This window comes from Haemorhous mexicanus, chromosome 20 (genome assembly GCF_027477595.1).
Source record: "Haemorhous mexicanus isolate bHaeMex1 chromosome 20, bHaeMex1.pri, whole genome shotgun sequence".
NCBI lineage: Eukaryota > Metazoa > Chordata > Aves > Passeriformes > Fringillidae > Haemorhous > Haemorhous mexicanus.
This window is the reverse complement of record NC_082360.1, coordinates 3,830,558-3,849,628: the sequence shown is the minus strand read 5'-3', so window position 1 is coordinate 3,849,628 and position 19,071 is coordinate 3,830,558. Positions and strand designations below refer to the sequence as shown.

At 43.1% G+C, this 19,071-nt stretch overlaps 1 protein-coding gene across 10 annotated transcripts in view; it reads right to left on the bottom strand.

The window, feature by feature from the left end:
• The window catches only part of TNRC6C (trinucleotide repeat containing adaptor 6C), a 103,262-nt gene extending 84,466 nt beyond the window's left edge, over positions 1-18,796 (bottom strand). For 2 of the 10 annotated variants that reach the window (XM_059864584.1, XM_059864589.1), the window contains exon 1: positions 17,633-18,786. The gene's annotated coding sequence lies outside the window, so the exon portion shown is untranslated. Of the gene's footprint in view, positions 1-17,632 lie in introns of all 10 variants that reach the window. The other 8 variants (XM_059864586.1, XM_059864591.1, XM_059864587.1 and 5 more) reach the window with 7 other exon arrangements.
• Between the last annotated feature and the right edge of the window lie 275 nt (positions 18,797-19,071).

Below are 19,071 nucleotides of genomic sequence, written 5' to 3'. Positions count from 1 at the left end.
CAGTCCCTTCATTTGCAGTGCTCCCTACCCAAGTCACAGCAGACTCTACAAAGGCCCTGTTCCAGTGAACTCCCCCAAGCTCTCAGACTATTGCCAGAGGAAGTTCAGCTTTTTCTGGTTTTTGAAAGCAGGTGAATGAAACAAGTCCATGTAAAATGAGAAACTTTTTGGTTTCCTCTTGCTAGTATTTAAGAAACCCCATGCCATTACAGCCATTCCAGAACACCACAGTTACATTTAAATCCCCTTCAATACTCAGGGCAGTACTTAAAAACAAAAACAAAAAACCACACACAAAAACAAACCACCACCACTTTGCCTAACATGCAGAGTTTTCTTTAAGCTATAAAAGTACATATTACCCAGCTTCCTTGTTAGGCCTCTTTTTTAATATCAAGTTCGTTTCCTAAATAACCAGGTTGAAAAGGATCTTAAAGATCATCTGGTCCAACCATTCTTGGTCCAGCCAAACCTTTTAAGCGTCCAACCCTGGGGATCAACTTTCACCACTGCTAAAATCATTCCTTATACTGGACTCCACTATCAATTTTTATTTCCAGGCAATGCAGTGGAATTTCCAAATAGTCCAAATTTCAGGCCAGCGAATTTTCCAAATCCAAGAAGAGCAAACATTTTGCCCCACTAAGAATACAAAGTATTTTATTAACATATTAGCACAGCAATTACAACATCAGAGGAAGAAGTGGCACTCCTCACAAAAACCTGAGGTTTGGTTGTGGGGTTATTTTTTCATTTCTGAGATTAAAATAGCCTCGGATTAGCTCAGAAAATGATACTGCAATTTTTAATGGAGCTCAATTTTCAAAACTGATTTACATAATGACACTTCTGAATACATGTGCTTTAAATATGCTTAAAATAGAAATAAAGCTCCAAGCGGCCTCTCAGATGGCAACTCTTGCTGTCAGTTTTAGGCAGAAATTAGTCATCTAAGAGCAAAACAAAAGGAAAACAATAAAAACATGGCTATATAGAGTTTGATTACGTTGTCAGAGGCACATGTTGCATCTTTACTTCCTGAGCGACAATTTAATCTTTATTGCAGGAAATAGGGTAAAACATTTATGAACACAAAGCTCATGTTCTAAAGCAGGAGTGTCTCAGAATATCCCTGTAGGAGTTTGCCTTGTTCTTACATATGGATATGAATGGGGAGGGATTTTTATGAGCAAGGAGTTTTACTACAGAATGAAGTGGTGTTTTCACAGATTGCAAATTGCTTATGAAATCCAAGCCTAAGCCAAGGTTATCTTTAAAGTGCATGTGCTTGAGAGCTCTCTCAGAACAGGAAAGCAAGAGGAGCTGCAGGTCATGGCCACAACAACTGCAGCACTGTGGCTCTGGCCTGTCAGTGCCTGCTGCTGAAAGGTTTATTAATCCCTTTAAAAAATTAACAAATCTAGGCTGATTTATTTTTTAAGCTGTGTAAGAACTTGAGTTTTCTAGCTGGATTGCTTCCACAGTTTAAGGCACAGCTGGTATTGTGGATCAGCACTGAGGGGACATTCTGGATGCATTCTGCAATATTCCTTTTGGGAACAGTGTTCTTCAACAACCTTCAGGTAGAGCCTATGTGTATTATTGCCCATACAGCGTTTTAGAGTTCAGAAGTTCCTGCAGTAATTGAGGGCTAAACACAGACCTGTCTCTCCTGTCATTCTGTGTCACACTGCTCCTAACCTCAACAACCTCATTAATTTTGTTGTATAAGCAAGATGCTAAAGGTTTATTTAATAACATAGGAAAACTGCCTTTTCAGCAGAGCATTCCTAATCCTTGCCTACAGATGCCTTCGTCTGGTTTAGCCACCTTACTTTAATTCCAAGATACCTCTTGCACCTTAAATCCTACTTTATGCTGGAATAAACTCCCCTGCCAGCTGTGGAAGTTACTCTTACTGACAGAAATCCTACAACTTGCACACAGCTGCTCAAGCACTGCTCTGGTTTTGGCTTTCCTCATCATGCAAGAGGCCATCGTGCATTCCTGCACAGGCATTTTTCCTAACAGTGATGATGGGAGGGAAAAAACTGTAAAAAAAGAATATATTATAACTAGAATTGTAAGGAACTGGCAAATAATCATCCAAATGCAGGCTGTGGAGGTTTTATGGAAGGAATTAATAGATCCATGCATTGTTACAGGTGATAACAGATAACAGAGGGTTTGGACAGCACAGACATGAGCTCTCAAAGACAAGCTCTCCAAATCTGGTACCACACAGTTTCAAACAGAAAGGAAGAAAATTACTACTTTGGAGATTCTTCAAGATCTCATTGTAAGAAAGAAGTGGCTGAAATTTTGAAGGTGGAAAAGAGCTTGAAGGGTGGTGATGAAATGGGATCAAAAATTAACGTCAAAATAAGAGCATCAAACTCTGGAAAGGCAGGCTTTGATTCCTTTGGGACACCTGAAATACTGTCCCATATGAAGAGGCAGGTTCTGTTTCTTGGAAGCCACCAGGAATCTAAACAACAATGCAGATACCCACAGGTACAGCAGGAATCCTAACAAAGCAGGAGGTCACCAGAGCATCTGCAATCCTTGTTTTCACAAGTGCTGGAACAGATAAACTTAAACTCTGTATTTGCCTATTGCTAATTTTGTTTCCTGCTTCATCTTTACACGGTCTAGCTCTGTGACCTTTGCACAGTAAATATGGGTGAAGGGAAGGAGCTGGTGTGACTGGTAAAGTGCCAGCTTTGTTCCCTTGATATCCAGGCTCAGTCATTAATCAAAAAGAGTCAAGCTGGTCCCTAATTACAAGCTCTCCAATCACCTCAAAAAAGAAACCAGCAGGCAAAACTAGGTCAAATAAGTAAGAAGGAAATATGAAAAAAACCAGCACAAACACAGGGGGACAAACTGAGAAAAGCCAGAAAAACACGAGCACCGTGCCTGTAAAAAGCAACAACAACCCAACCTTTAAGTGCTTCATTAACATGCAAGAGGAAATATTAGTTTTGATTCTTGGTGGGGAAGGGGGAGCAGTGACAGATGACCCTGTGAGGGCTGAAGTGACAGTAGTTTTCTTTCAGTTCCAGCCCCCCCTAAAGAGGTCAGCAGGGAACAGATGGCCAACAACGGCCGCGCTGGTGCGGAGCTGCAGATGACGACACCGATTTCTCCCAGGGATTTCTCCCAGGGATTTCTCCCAGGGATTTCTCCCAGGGATTTCATGGGCTCTGGCCAAGCTGGTGCCAGGAGAAGCAAAGCACCCACAGCCAGGCGGCTCCTGCCCCACCTCCATCCCTGCAAAGGTCCATTCTGGCTTCCTTCCCAAAGCTCTGATGAATATAGCTCCAGCATGTGGGAACTTAGGGGACAGGGAGTATTTTGAACTACTGGTTTTAACTTTTGTTTACAGAGAGGGCTAATAAGACTTTGAGATAGACTAGAGTTTACTAGAGTGTAAAACAGATAATAGAGAATACTGTACTTTGTTATTAGGTGAGAAACTTAAGTTTTAGGATTTTTAGTGTAGATGTAAATAGGAAATAAGATGGGAGCTTCTGAGGGTTGTCTTTGTCTTCTTCTTACAGTGCTTCATATATTTAGTCCTGCACACTAAATCTAGTACAGACAACATACCAAAACTTTTAATAAGATAACAATAAATAACAAACTGAACTTTTAATAAAATAACAATAAGATAACAATAAACAACAAACTGAAGACCAAAAAAGTCCCATATGTCTCTCTTTCCTAACACAAAACTGTTACAAAAAAGCTTCCCTCATCAAGAGAACCCCCAGTGGGACCCAACAAGAGGAGCAAACACCCATACAGGCAAAACACTCAAGATGTGTTTAAAAGTCCCTTTTCTCAAAATTTTAGATGATCTGGCTTCTCAGAAAAACTCACAGAAAATGGCAGGGAAGAAAAGAGATGGAGCTAAACATTTTGCTACCACTCCAAAGAGGAAATCAGGCCAGCAAAGGCAATAACAGCTTAAAAATTCCTGAGAGAAATGGGATGTTCCCCCCCTGGCTAGGCCTGCTGTCATTTTACCACGTCTAAGTCACTGCAGGTTACCTTAAAGCACGAGCAGGTGGATGGATGGCATTCTGGAAGAGCAGCAGATGGCAAAGACTGTACACATTACTTACAAGGGAAAAGAAAAAAATATCTGCAAGAGCTGACAAGGATTGTGGAGGGAAAAAAAAAGCTTGATTTTTTTTTTCCTACAGCATAGTCCCAGGTATTTTTGGAAAAGATGAAAGAGAAGCAACTAAACTACATAACTTTCAATCCACATGGATATTTTTGTTAGTAAGAATATGATTGCTTTATTATTTAATAGTTTTAACAACTATTATTTAGTAATTTTAAGGTACAGAACAAAACTACAATAAAAACCCACAAAAACCCTCCCACAAGGCAGGGACCTGATGAATTTCTGTTGCAGTGTGCCACACGTCCAGCAGTAAAATTTTAATTAACCACTTTGCTGCTGGAAAAATGTGTCCACTTACTTCGTTTCCAGAATATACCAAGTCATGGGGCTGGAAAACAATTAAGGAGGGACAATATTCAGAACTGTGATTAACTCATAATGCAGAAAAAAAGGCAGAGAATCAGTGAGAAAAAGCACAGGGTACCATGTTTGGCAGAAAAAATCCTATATAAATACAGCATAGGGAACAAGTGGCAGAACACCAGTTTTGGGGAGAGAAAAAAGCATGTGCTACAGTGGATTTCACTACAAAAGCAAAGCAACAATATCAGATGGTCAGAAATTCTTTAGCTGATGTGCTGCATCCAGCTTGGGACTTCTACAGCAAAAGAGACACAGGTCAGCTGGAGAGGGCCCAGAAAATAGCACCCAGGAAAACAAAAAAGCACAGGCCCTTGGAAAAAACTTCACTTAATCTAAAGAGATGGCAACCCTGTTATTCAAAAAGGTGTTAAAGACAGAGGTAGAGAAGCAAGGAGTAAAATCTTTCGCCTTCAGCTGTGGTAAGTAGCACTGAATTTAAATTGCAACAAAGAAGATTTGGATTAGGTAAAGAAAAATCCTCCACACTGAAGCATTTAAAAAAAAACCAACATTAAAATGTATACCAAGTCTTTATAAATATACATTTGGAGAAGAAAAGAGGAAAAACATAAAAAGAAAAGAAGATTTATTTTTTTATGAAGCAACGTTGATTTAAGGCCACACCAATTCTCAGACACAAAAACAATTAGAGAACTGAAAGCCTCTACCCATTTACAAAGTGAAACCCTACAATCTCCTTTCCAGGGAATTAGTGGGGGAGAAGCCCCCAGTCACACCCTGTGCACAAGATAAGTCTATGGAGGAGTTACATGTTCAGTTGTGAGCACACAACTTGAAACTACAACTTGTAATTTAAAAGTCTGGGTACAAAAATTGTTCCTGTAGGGAGTATAAATGAAGTTTAATAAGAGTTTTTGTTTGACTTCAATTTATGATTTCTTGATGCCATGTTTTGGGGTTTCTCACTGTTCAGTTATGTCCCTGTCCTGCAATTAGGCCTCATTAATAGATTATTTGCCTTGACAGGAGATTCCTTCCTCTGAAACATCAAGACACCATCCACTGCTAAAAGGTGTAGGCTAGGACTCTGAAAGCTCCAGTTTCTGGTGAACTTATCTTGAAGTGTGTAACAGAAAACTGATCTGAACAGGGGCAGCAGGCAGATTCCTGCAGCCACTCAGAAATTCCACCAAATCTGGAGTCTCTGCAGGAGCAGAATGCAGCTGCCATTCAAAACCAACCAGGAACATCACAGCATTAGCTGAGAACACGGTGTGAAAAGCAACACACTCAATTAAAATTGGTGAAACTAGAGGCACATTTTAGATTGCCCAAGAGATTAAATTAATAATCCTGCTCCTACAAAGTGTAAAATAGAAATTCCAGGATCAGAAAGAATTTCTGTGTTCCATGCTCTGTCTCAAGGCTGTGTTTCCAGCAGTAGCACATGGTGTTTCTAAGATGTCACTTTGGAATATTGGTTGAAAAGCAATAAAATCCTGGCAGGACCCCAAGGAGAGAAAAGGAGAATTCCAGCTGCTGTGTGCTGCAGGACCTGGGCTCCCACTGAAGTTTCCAGCTCACCCAGTGTTAACTTAATGTGACCCTCCTTTGTGTACACATAAGGTAAACAACCACTCAAGCAGATTAGATTAGAACAAAAATAAAGCAGAACAGGTAGTTACTATCATTCAATTCAAGATATTTTTCAAAAGCACACCAACCTGGCCTTGTTTTAGCTTCTCCTGGTTATTACCAAGGACTGGAAGAGGGGGGAAATTCCAGAGAAGAAAAAGTTTTATAAACTAAAGATGCAGATGAAGTAGGACTGGTAAACCAGAAGTTTGAAGAGCCCATATTTGAGCACTGCCAAGTCCCAGTAAAATTTAGCAGGGCTTGGAGTTGGGTTTTTTTTTGTTCATCTAGAGACTTCCTTTTGGTTTTGTTAAACACTCCAGTTTCTCCTGCTGTGTTAGCTGAGAGGGATGGGTGCTGATGAGAGCACTGGAGTAAAACCAGGAATACTGCAGGTGTGGGTTACCCCTTTATTACTGAGCAGTGCACACCAGAGTGGATCTGCAGAGCAAAATTGTCACTGCAGAGGATTTCCTACCCACACCATCCCTGTTCCAGGTGGAGCCAGTTCCAGCCTGCTCCCATGCAGCAGGAAAGCATTAACTGCACCCTTGGAACTCATCATCCAGTGACATTTTATTTAAAAGGCATCTGATAACTGCACTCCGAGACACATGACGCCAATCAAAGCACAGCAAGTGGGGACAATCACCTGATCAATCATGGAAGCTCCAATCCAAATGAAGAGATTCATGTAGATAATCCCACAGGGATGCCACCACACAGGTTCATCCCCTCTCCTGTGGAGGTGCTGCTCTCCACAGTGCAGGGATATTAGTGTAAATACAAGCTCTAACAAGGGGCAGCTCAAGGAGTTAGTAGGTAAATGTGGCCATGGGCTAGAACTGTACACCAAACCTCAGCCATTATGCATTTCAGGCATGAACCATAACAGAATTTGCTCCCTCAATCTGCTGACAACACCCCAGAAGACCTTAAGTACCCCACCATGGGCACCACTCAGGCTATGCAAGGACCAAAAGTAAAAAAGCCCCACGGCCAAAAAAAAAAGCTTGCCTTGAATTCATCACTCAAAGCAGGCTACAAACAGCAAGAAACATGCTATGAAAAACAACTCTCCTCCCCCAGCAAACAGAGAGTTATGGAAAAATTAAGCTACACACTGTGAAGGGTGCAGATAACCAGATTTACATTCCCAGCACCCTCCCTCCCAGGCCTGATGATAGTTACCAGCAGTTGATCTGGCATCTGCTCCACAGCTCGTCCCCAATCTTCCTGGGACATAATGCACAAAGGAAAACAGCTTTGGAATCCAGCAGCTCAGCAAGAGCACAGCATGTTTGTCTCTCCAGATACTGCTGGCTATTTTGGTTTCTGGAAATACTTCAGAAGATGAGAGCCCTGTGCCAGTCCCTCTCAGTGACCAAGTGTCACCCTTTAGCTGACCCAGGAACAGAAGCAACCCACAGACAAGCTTGCCGGCTCCATTTAGCTGAAGTCCAAGAACACTTCAGAGGAGCACTGCTTCCTGGGGCAGCTGCACAGGGATACTGCAACGTTGGAGGCCAGGAAATTGGAACAGGAGCAGCAGCTCCACAGGATGTTTTGCACGCAGACTCAGAGCTGACCACTCCCAGGGACAGAGGCTGGTGGAGCCAGTCAGTCACCTGTCATGCTGAAGGGACAATGAGGTCAGGAGGGACAGGCCACAGCTGGGAGCACTGTGCAGCAAACCCTCAGAGCCCTCCAGCAAGCAAAGCTAAGCCTTTTTGTTCCTCTGTTAAAAAAAACCTGAAAATCAAGTTTGTGTTACTACAATGATGCACCATTTTACCTGTAAGGATTTCCAACACACCTAATCTTCCTTTCCCCCTTCCATCACAGTTAGGTGCCAGTGCTCAATTATTTCTGAGCCAAATCACTTTGTCAGCAGCAGGTGAAAACACAGTAAACTTATTTATTGCCAGAGCTGAAGACCAGGTTGGTGCTCTCACACAGGTGGGGCTGGACAACACAACCTACAGCATCAAAAAAAGGAAACAGAATTTACCCTGAAGACAGGCTTTATGGTGCTGCCCTTATGCTTATTCTGGGAATAAGGTGGTGCTAATACCTACAGCAAAAGACCCCCAGCTCACAGCAGCACAGGCACACAGGTCCATTGGGTGTCCATGTTCATGAGTGGTTCCAGTGTGATTACACAGGCCCAGGAAGGTGAGCAACACCTCCCCTTAGGCAGAGTGGAAAAATGCACACACACTGCCCTCATTCCTAGCCACAGGCAGGGACACTGTACCAGGCATGTCCAAGAATAACACCAGCACAGCAGCACAGTGAGAGCAGCAGTGACCTGACACACACGTGTCACCCGACCCAAACACTCATCTGCCCATCTGAGATGACCTAAGGTCCCCTCCAGCCTGGGCTGTCCTGTGATATTAAAATCATTTCCTAGATGTGTGGCAGAAGCTGTAGAAGCCAATCTCTAGGAAGACAGGAGTGGGTCTCAGCTACCCCAGCACTGAAATCTCCAGGTGTCACCTTGGAGGCACAGGTGGGTGAGATGCAGGACACTGCTGCAGCCCCCACTCCAGGAAGCTGACAGAGAGACCTGGGTGGGGGAATCACAGCACAGCAGCCTCACAGGGAAGGGCTGTCCCCACGTCTCAAATCAGAAAAAAATAAGGACACTGCTCCTCATGCTGTAGAGCTCAGGGTGGGAAGGATGAGGGGCTCTCTCTCCACACTGCCTTGGGAAGCTGAATTCCCTGTGTCCCTCTGTGCTGTGACACCTCATCATACCTGCTCCCACATGCACAGGTAAGCTGAATGCACAGCTACTGACACAACAAGGCAAAACAAGATGAAAAGGGGAAAAGAGATGTCAAAAGAACTCCTTGTCTTAGAAACCAAATGGGAAATACACTTAAAGCAAATATGATGATGGAGATCTAAGTTTTTGTAAGATGTTTATTCTTTTAGAAGATTTCAGAATACACAAACCCATAATTTCCTTCTTCTGCATTTTTAAATTTGCTGAGTGAGCTCATTGAACATTCAAGCTGTTGTCTTCAAGTTTTCCAAATACCATTCTATTTAAAGGCACTGTGAATAGGGAATTCAATTTATCAAATGAATGAAAGAAGAATTCTTAGCAGGAACCCTGGTGAGCTAATCAAGAGTCACAATAAAATGTCAGGGGTCCTGGAATTCTCGGCAGGAGGTTAACACTAAATTTGATCTGAGTCAAGGAAGACAAAACACACTACAGACTAATAAACTGTACTAAAAGTTGTGCACTAAAAATTTCTGAAAGTTTCAACACAAATGAAGAAAATCTACTTCGTCTGTGCACTTTATACACTCCTAGTATTTCACTACAAAAATCAAAACACACTGTTCACCATAATCAAGTAATTTAACTTAAAGAAAATACTTTTGATGCTTTTAAGTTTTTGTTCCATTGAATCATCAGCTGCAAGGCTGCTTTGAAAATTAAGATGGCAGCATAATTTGAATAAGATAAGAAACAATTACTCTGTACCTATCTTTAGGCTGGAAACTGGATTCAGTTCAAGATTTATCCTGCCATCCAAAATTAAGGAACAGCAGAATCTATCCACCTTTCCTTCCACAAATCTACCAGAGTTTAAAAGATTAGTTCTGCAGTGCTGAAAGGGTAATCCTTAAAACTTGAGCTTAATGGAAATAAACTTCTCTGCTCCTCTCTTCACTTTCCATAGTAAAAGCATAAATTAGAATATCAGACCCAGCATCAGAATGGGCCATCATCCATTTTTCAACTTAGCAAATGAATAGCAGCTCCATGGGGGAGGAGAGACAGGGTGGAGGAGAAATGGGGAAAGGAAATAGCCATAAATGATCTTCCAGGACAGGAAAACTAGTTGCAGTAAATACCACTTTGGAAATCAATTTATGGTCAATTATGATCTTAGTAATAACTATTTTATGCCTTCATTTAGTGCATGAAATGCCCAGGGGAGCAAATATTCTCAGAAATATATCCAATGTCTCCAAGTATGTTATCTGATCAGTAGATGCAGCCAGAATTCCAGAAAGTCAGCAGCTCTTGCTTGTCTGGATGCTGACTGAGGGATTTGGGATGGGGCAGGATGGAAGCACAATTTCAGGGCAGGTGGACTATCAGTTGCAATATCACCCAGATAAAAAAGATTATATCTATCAGTCTGGGTTGTTGGCTTCAAAAGCAATGAGTTTTGCCATCACTGCAGTATTTCACCCAGAGATTTGTGAAGTACATTTCATTCTCACAAATGTAAGAAAAAATTCAAGTTAAGAGTCTTCTTTTAGGCAAATCATTACGTAAACATCCATCCACTAAGCCAACCATTGCTTTATTCAATTATTACATGTAAATGTGGTAGCAGAGTACAAAGACTGACATCTCTAAGGCACTGTTGGGGTAATGAGACTTACTTGGACCATTCTTTTCCCAAGTGAAGGAGTTGAGTTCTATGAGATTGATCAGAAGAACAGAAATAGTAAAAATTCACCACATTCACCAAGCTCCACTAAGTTCCAGATAACAAATCTTTCACTTGAAACAGTGCTGTTTATACAGACACTCTGCTCCTCAACAGCAGCAGTTCTATTACTGTGAGACACCAAATTTAGCTCCACACCTGGATCAGACATATATTTTATTATGATCATACTAGATAAAATTAAATAGCATTTAGTTTGCTACCACTAGGCTCTCCTCCTTCCTTATTAGAAGATGTTGCATCCCCCATATTAATTTATTTTTGAAATATTCAAGATAAACATATACTTCATTATAGTTTACATCAGCAAAGAGAAACCAAATAATTTCATAGGCAGGAAGATGTGAACAGCCCCCGAATGCCAACAGGTTATTTTTAACTAAGAGCAATTTCTTCTGCATCACAAAACAGGAATGAGTACTGGGCACTTACAGCATTCCACCATAAGGAGATAAGGATGATTAGATTTGCAAAGATGGAGCATCTTTTGTAAGAGAAAGAATTTCAAGGCAGCACCCGTTTCAAAGCTGATGATGTGGTAAAAACTCAGACAATACAAACACTGGAAGCAATTCTCCTCTGTTAAGTTTGTGCACTTGGTAAGTGAAATTAAAAACACTGAGGGAAGAGGGAACTTGAGACCTGCAGATGGACAGAATGATGTTAGCAGAGGGATAATGAGGAATCCCGCTCCTGCCTTTGGTAACAGGCTGGTGTAAGGAGTGATTTACTTGATTTACACACACCCCCATTAGGTTATGCCTGCAGTGCTACTTCAGTTTTCAGCTTAATATTTCATGGGCAGGATCATCCTCAGGGCTACTGTGAACATACACTGAGTTCAAGCAAAAACACTACAAACACCACCAAGACCACCTTCCATGGTCTATTAATGACCTTGTAGGGGCACAGGAAAATGGCAGTCGGCACATTATGCATCTGGACAGCTGATTTTTTTTTTTTTTCCCCTTGGCAATCTCCCTGAACTGCTCCTTTTTTCTAGAATGGTTTGTGTTAAAGCACTGGGCTGATGCTCTTTTGTTTACCAGTAACCAGCTACTGTTTAAAAACAAGGATCTCCATTGTCAGCACCAATAAGTGACGTGTGCATCAGCCATGAAAACACTTTGGAATTCTCAAGAACTAAAAGACCTGAGAGTCGGAGGCTTGAGCAGGACTGAAATCAAACTGACACGACACAGATATCTGGCTGAGCTTAAAATAGACTTGGCAGAAGTTAGCCTGGACTAACAATCGATCCAGGGACACACTGACCACCAAGAATGTGTTTAAGCACTCTGTATCCCTCCACCAAAACAAACAGCTCTCCCACTTCCCATCAGGAATCTTTGGAAATGCAGGATGAGAGAGCAAACTGTAAACTTTGTGCATACAGAACACGGGAAGGGAAGAAAGCAATAGGAAAGAAAAGAGCACGTCTAAGAAAAATCAGGTAATGCCATTCTAAGAGACTCCTCTTGGGCAAGACCATAACAAAGGCAGCAGCACCATCCCTTCAGAAAATCAGCACGGGAAAACATGCACAGACCCCAGGAACAAGAAGCTGCGGGAGAGAAGTAGAGGGAAGAATGGAACTCCCTCTGAAAACACCCATGGGCAGCAACTAAACATAGCCCAGGGTGGTTGTTTTCCTTGCTGTGGAAGGAGGGTGGCTGTTATCTTTTCCTAAATGAGCCTATAGCTGGTAGCTGCATGAAAACTATTTTGATATATATAAACATATTTTTCTCTGGGGCTTAATTACCACAAAGAATGCCAACCGATTTGACAAGTCAATTTTTCTCTCAAATTAAAAAAAAAAAAACACCTGAAAAATCTTACTGTCTAGCAATGCAGAGCTTAAAAATCAGCCCAAACATCTAAGGGATAAATATTAGGTATTTTCAATACAAAGCAATAAGCAATTGTTATCGTTTCTCATAACCAAGTTCCTAAAACACAGAGGTTCCGGACTGAAATCTAAATAAATGTACATCTGGTTTGCAATTTTTTAAATGGCTGTACATTTCAAACCCCAGAAAAAGCAGGCTGCAGATAGCTGTTTATTACAAATGACTTCCACCTCCTCCACAGCCCTCAAAGGCAAACTATAAAGCTGTGTGCAAAGCCAGACAATCTGGGCACCCAGCCATAAACCATCACTGCTGCAGCACAGATAACTGTTCTCCCTCTCAGCCATCCTTGGCTGCAAACCCACGGGGAAGAGCTCCAGAAACCAGACCTCAGGACCGTCAGGGCTTCTAATATTTTATGAACTTGAATTACAACTACGTTTGAGACCTCAGTGCTGAAAAATTACAGCGCTGATTCACACCCAGGGTTGAGACCAAAAGTCACTCGGATTTGCCTGGTACCCTGAACCTCGAGATGCAAGAACAGCCAGTTATTTTACAGCTGCCTTCAGTGACAGAAGCCTTTTTATTGGGAGGAAGAGAGACATGCAACTCTCTTCAAAAAGAAGACAAAAGAATCAGATGCATATTTTAGAGTAGTGCTGCATTTTCCACCATCTTTGACATGACCTCAAAGAGCACAGTGCCTGCTCTGTGCCAGAACAGGCAGTTTGTTTATGATCAAATCCAGACATCTGCATCTCGGGCGGGAGATTTTAAAACATATTAGGGACAAGGTAGGAAGGAGCACAAATGAAGTTTCAGAAAACACAGTTGTAACTGTACTGGGGAATCCACAGTGAAGTTAACCATGATTAAGTAATGATAAAATAAGCCTAAACACATCTACTTCTGGCATTTAAGATGTACAACTTAGCCATGCTTTCAGTTGACAATTTCCCTAACTAGCACAGATTCCTAAAGGGAGATCAAATAATACTTTGATTCCTCTGCTTTCATACATTAAGAATAACCATCTTTCATTTTACCAACAGCATTTGCCAGTGAAGAGACGGCACAGAGCACATAGATCATTTAGTAATGCAATTTACTGTCACTTCTAGATCATCTCCCCATTCAATAAAGCATACTTCTCTTCTAAACACTATTTGCCCTGGCTGATATCTTCATAATACAGCTGAAAACCTCAAGCCATTATCACTGGAAGGCATCAGCTGATCCTAAATTGGCTAGACTGCAGCGTCACAGGCATTTAAGAGGTTTCCTTATCATTCATCTTTAATACTGAGGGATCGACACACTCCTACCTGCAGCTTCTAGGCCAAGGGGAAACCTTCTAATGGTATTACCATTATCTTGTAATCTGAATTTTAAACAATTAAAACAATAGCACTTTTGTGTTGCAGGTCTCTACTGTTACCAATGATAGATTTTTTTATCAGTTGTCATGTTCAAAGTCTTACATAAAACACTGATTTTTTTTTCTAAAGCATTAATATGCACTCTGCACTAAAGCTGCTGAACCTTTAAAAAGAAGCAGCACTGTAACAAGGCACTTAAATTTAAGCCATCAAGAGAGACCATTTGGTTTACTCAGGAAAGGTTTGGTCATTTTATTTTAAATCTGCAGTTCTTTTAGTCAATACGATCTGGCAATTCTTTCCAAATGAAAGCCTCTTTTTACTGAAGCAGGGGATGGCTCCACCCCTGACCTCCTCCTTCAGCTTGTTTTGGAAAGGGGCCAGATGACAGCATTTGGAAAAGCGCATGTTTATCTCGGAGAGGCCAGCTGCTAAGTTAACATATTACCCGTTCCCACATCCCCCGCTCTTGGTTAAGTCTTCACAGCTAAAACTGAAAGTAAACGCTGCCATTGGGCTTTTAATAAATGTAACACGAAAGAGAAAAGGAGTCTCCATGGCATGGAGCATCTGAAGGGGCTGCAGAGGTCTAGGTCATTTTGAGTGAACAGTAGGCAGTAACTCTGTCAATAAAATTCCTGGCCTTTCTGAATGAAGTGAATGAAAAACTAAAAAATAAGCGGTTTTATTTCTAGATTAATTTCAAGCTATGCTTTCTATAAGACTGCCACTCAGCAACAGTTTGCTTGACTACACAAGGAGATTATAAACCCCTGCTTGACAAAACCTTTCACTTTATCTTGTTTTATTGTTAGTCCTTTCTTGGCAAGGTATGAAACATGGGAGCTTTGAGAACTTCAACAAAGAATCGTCAGATTAAAAGTAGTCTTTTGCCCAATTAGTTTTTCTCATTTTAAGGAAATTCCATTTCATTATTTTCAAAGTCTAAAAAACCTCTTTCAAGCAAAAAGAGTACACAATTACCTTAATTCCCTCAAACATCAGTGAAAGATCTCAATTTATCAAAAGCGGAGTGTGTTATTTTATTAGAAAAGACAAAACCTGGAGAAGAAACCAGAAATTGAGGCGGAGGTGGGGTTTTCATTGACCCCAGCAAGGTCCAGCAGGCTTTGCAATGAGCAAACCCATCCACTCACAGGTGATCAGAGACAGATTTTGGAGGAAGCCAAGATGCCGCGGCTCTGAGGGTGAACCTCCAAGTCCCCACATGGTTTTTAGCCCAAGGGCAGCGTCCCAGAGCAAACTCCACTCTGCTGTGGCCAGCGGGGAAATGGCACAGCCCAAGGCTGCCCACAAGGACATTCCCAGGCACTGGGACTGACGCCCTGCACCGCTGCCAGCTCCAAAATAATCCATGTGCTGCAAAGCTGATGTACAGCACACACAAACCACCCGTGTGTAACACAACAGCTCCTAGTCTGATGGACAGCAGACTTAAATCTGTCAATACGGGAATCCACACATAGAACAGAAAAATTAATATATCTTAAATATATCCTGCTGCAATCCAGAGGAGTTCTCAATAAAAAGGTTTGTCTGTCTTGTTTCTTTCATTGCTACGAACAAAACCTTTATACAAAAGTACAAAATATTGCCTAAAATCAGCCCCTACTAATGCCCATCCCTCTCGCCCTGGAGCAAGTCCTGGCTGCAGCAGTTTCCCCGTGGCAGCACCTGTTCTCCGGGGGCTGGACTGCAATGAACCTTCCTCATCTCAGGAAGCCAGGCAGATCACTTCCACTCAGAAATGATCCGTTCCCCTTTGAAGATAAGGACAAAGCCACACAAGGCATTATTACACTACTGCTGCTACGTTAAGCACCCATTTTCCCTACAAGAAGTTGAAAATAATCTGATTTACTACAGTTTTTGTGTTGTTTTTTTTTTTTTCCACAGACTGAGTCCCGGGCTCGGAAGCAGCCAGGTGAGGTTATCCACCAGGAATCTCAGCTAGAAAGCACCACGGTGCTCCCCAGAGCAGACCGAGCTTCCAGAGGCTGGAGCAGCTTCCTCACTGGGGTATTCAGGGCTGACATCGATGCTTTCCCCTTCTGGAAAGAATTCCAGAAGCCACAGCAGGGACGCCAGCGCATCCGGGGGCTGTTGCTCAGCACACACCATTTTGAGCTCACAAATAACACACAGGAGCAGCCAGCCAGACATCCCAGGGATTCCTGAACCCCAGGAACCGCGGCTGCGGGAAGGAAACTCCGTGATGTGCTGAGCACAGTTTGCACCCACTGCAAGTCACCTCCTTTCTCCCTGGAAAACACCAGGGGAAGCAGTGAGAACCTGTGTGTACCTTCCCACCAGCTTCTCGAAATTATTATTATTAAAAAAATGTAAGATCCGAGAGAAAACCCCATTTAAATTCTCAGTCGTCGGGGAATCCAAAACAAAAAAACCAAAAACCCACGCACCGCAGGGAAGGAGGGCAGGATCTGGAAGCCATGCCCGGCTCTCCCAGTGCATCCAGCAGCAGTGCAGATGTTCTCCTGCTCCTTCGCTCTGGCATTGTCTTCAGGTCCACAGCACCACCGACACCCACCTGATTTAAAGCTCTGCACCACCGGCCAGCCCACTAACAGCGGGATTTATTGGAATTTTAATTACCTTAACCGGCCTAATGTCCACAGCAAATTTCTGTACATAAATTAGCATAATTCGTCAGATACATACATATGCAAACGAGAGGGAAAAATATGCAACAGACACGGGTATGACGTCCCAAAGATTATTTCTAAATTTAAACTGGCTGTTAGAATATTGAATAAATCTCTTCTCGCAGATACAGTCGAGTTGTAGCAGAAAATAAACTAGTCACAAAGACCTGCAGTATTATTTTTAATGGGAATAGAAGGGGGGAAGACCCAATTGAGTTCAATAAATCCCATAATTGAACCTTCAACTAATTACATATTAAGAAGATTAACCTTTGACACAAACTTGTGATACAAACAAAGAAGCCTCGAACAATTAATAAACTTCCAGTGTTTCAAGATTTCTCAGGTTAACAACTGAGCCCTCCCCATTTTCCTCCCCTTCTGCGTCGCAGTTAAAGATGAATAAATTCTGTTTAATATTCGCTCTCCCCCTGGACATTCCAGGTTTAGACGAAGATCTGTGAATACTCAGGAGAAAATTACTGCGGATCCTCACAATCTCATTACGCAGAGGGGAAAAGAGGAAAAATAACCCAAAGCTAGATATTTGAACTTTTAAGAGAAAGCAGCCATGAAGGACAAAGCTGGAGCTCATGAACTCGCCCACAGGGCAGCACTGCTGGCCATGCCCACAATTTTCCAGCCCCGGGATCATTTCCAAGCCGCTCTGCGATAATTTTCACACTTGTAAGTTCTAAAACAACAGCACACGGTCATGCCTTGCAGCAGAGGCTGCCTTCATGTCATGTCAGAATGGCACAACATGCTCACAAACGGCACTTTCTGCTCGCTGTGCGGGGAGAAACAGCGATTCCGGACAGAGAAAAAACACTGAATTAATTCTATATTAAAAAAAAAAAGTCCGGAGGTTGCTCGCATCGTATAAAAATAAAAGGGATTTTGAAATGTTTTGGGGTGTTTCTCGCTTCGGTGACTGAGAAGCAGTTTAAAAATAATAATAATCTAGTTTAGACTTGTGAAAAAGGAGGAACGCACCGGCTTTTGCAGGTCTCTTCCCCTGCTAACTACTCCCGTGCCCGGATTAAGAGAGGCTCTTACCCCTTCTTACCTTTTAGTCTTTTCTTTATGGGGCTCTTTGGCAGCTTTCGATTCAGTCTTGCTGTAAGGAAACAAGTGAGTATTTTGTCTACCGTGTAGGGGTCTTTCTGACGTGTTCCTTTCTTATTTTTAATGCTTCCTTTTTTTTTTTTTTTTCAGATTTTTTTGTAAGTGTACCCGTAATTTCACGAATATGAATACGAAAAAAATCTCACACGGCCAAAAAAATTAATTTTTTTTGTTGTTGTAGTCGTCGTTGGTTTACCCCCCTCAGGGAAAAAAAAAGTCTGCCACACAGGAGATGAAAAAAAACCCAACAGATCAACAGGAAAACACTATCCAAGTAGAAAAGCAAAGAGCTTCAGTGTTATCCAGCCCAGAGGAGAAGTGCAGCAAAAGCGGGTCCAATTCCAAAACAAGCCTTTGATTTCCAGTGAAGCAAAATAAAAATTAAAAAAAAAAAGAAAAAAAATAACAAAAAATAACCAAGACCAAGAAACCAAGACAAAATACACGTTCAAGTCCCCAGCTAAATTTCTGCACGAGTGTGTCTTAAATACAAGTTTGCTTTCATGTGTTGCAGCAAAACCCACGGAAAGCCAGGATTTGGAGTTGATCGGGATGAGTTCTCGTGTGTGTGTCTTGATGGGCTCTCAGTCCACATGGAGGAGCATCTGAGGGTTTTTCAAAAAGTGCAAATCAAAAAGAAAGAAACTGGGATCCAGAAAAGAGTTTTAAGATGGATCCCCCCTTCAAAATAAAAGGAGGAGGGGGGGGTGGAAGAAAAAAAAAAACAACTGAAACACCACGGCGGAGGCACGGGGGGATGCGGAGTCTCACATGGGGCTGCGGGCAGGAGGAGGATCCCGCCGGGAGCTCCGGGGGGGCGGAGGATCCAGCGGAGTCTCTGCCAGGGGAGGAGGGTCCGCGGCTCCGCAGGGACCCCGCGAGCGATCCGGGGCGGGAGGAGGATCCAGCAGCCGCTCCCGCAGGAAGGAGCGAGCGCGGGGAGGGGATCCGGGGAGGAGGATCCAGCAAAGTCTTTCACGGAGGGAGGAGGGAGCGGGGAAACCCGACAGTCTGTGTGCCTGGCTCGCAGCGGGATCCGCGGGCAGGCGGGAGCGGGGCGATCCCGCGGCTCTCTCCGTGTCCTCGGCAGGGATCCGGCAGGGACCCGCCTGGGCGGCAGGGAGCGGGGCAGCCGAGGCGGCGGCGTGTCCCCGGGGAGCCGCAGCAGCGCCTCGGGCAGGGTCGGTCGGTCCGCCGGGGTGCTGAGGGGGAGGGGGGGGAACGCAGCGCCGCTGGCCGTCTCTCCCGCTCGCTCTCGCCTCGTCCGCTCGCAGGGCAGGCGGTGCCGGGCTCAGTGCTGCCGGGCCGGTCCCCCGCTCCTCCGCGCCGCCGCCGCCGCTGCCGCCGGTGCCGCCCTGGGGAGCAGAGGAGCCGCTGCCG